At 56.5% G+C, this 920-nt stretch overlaps 1 protein-coding gene across 1 annotated transcript in view; it reads left to right on the top strand.

Moving 5' to 3' along the window:
• Positions 1 to 920, top strand: part of LOC108802194 (sodium-coupled neutral amino acid transporter 3-like) — a gene marked incomplete at its 3' end in the record, with an annotated part of 27,318 nt that overhangs the window by 13,586 nt on the left and 12,812 nt on the right. The window lies entirely within an intron of this gene.

Genomic DNA, 920 nt, shown 5'->3' with positions numbered 1-920 from the left:
AAGCATTTCCTCAGTCTCCCCTCCCCCAGTGATCAGTCTGCTGCAGGCAGGAGGAAGCATTTCCTCAGTCTCCCCTCCCCCAGTGATCAGTCTGCTGCAGGCAGGAGGAAGCATTTCCTCAGTCTCCCCTCCCCCAGTGATCAGTCTGCTGCAGGCAGGAGGAAGCATTTCCTCAGTCTCCCCTCCCCCAGTGATCAGTCTGCTGCAGGCAGGAGGAAGCATTTCCTCAGTCTCAGTGCAGGAAGTGGATTTGTAACATTTGTGGTGTTCTCTGGATTCAGGTTCCTCCTGACGGCGGTCGCCCTTCTGTCCACATACTCCATCCATCTGCTGCTGAAGTCTTCCGGAATTGTGGGTGAGTGTCCCGGGTCAGGTGACCGATCTCCGGTCACGTGACCGTGAGAATTCTCTTCCAGGAATCCGCTGTATCAGACATTGGTGGCCATTCTGAAGATGCCGCGTGACTGGCTGTCGGGGTGATCCGGAGCCGGCCGGGGGGAGATCAGCAATGGCGGCCCTCGTGTCTCTCGCATGGCTCAGCCTGTCGCTCTCTGTTGCAGGTATTCGCGCCTACGAACAGCTGGGGATGAAAGCCTTCGGGACTCCCGGGAAGATGGCCGCCGCCATCGCTATCACCCTACAGAACATCGGAGGTCATTGTCAGCGAATTATACTGTGTGAGGGACTACAAGTCCCAGGAAAATGTGGGAGGGGCAGAGACCAGTGTGGGAGGGGCAGAGGTTATTGTGGGAGGGGCAGAGACACAAACTACTGGAGGAAATCTCACCATTGTGGGAGGGGCAGAGACAAACTACTGGGAGGAAATCTCACCATTGTGGGAGGGGCAGAGACACAAACTACTGGAGGAAATCTCACCATTGTGGGAGCGGCAGGGACACAAACTACTGGAGGGAAATCTC

This window comes from Nanorana parkeri, unplaced genomic scaffold, assembly GCF_000935625.1.
Source record: "Nanorana parkeri isolate BGI_ZX_2015 unplaced genomic scaffold, ASM93562v1 scaffold2706, whole genome shotgun sequence".
Classification (NCBI taxonomy): Eukaryota; Metazoa; Chordata; class Amphibia; order Anura; family Dicroglossidae; genus Nanorana; species Nanorana parkeri.
Note: the sequence above shows the minus strand (reverse complement) of the source record. Positions and strands in the feature narration are given on the sequence as shown.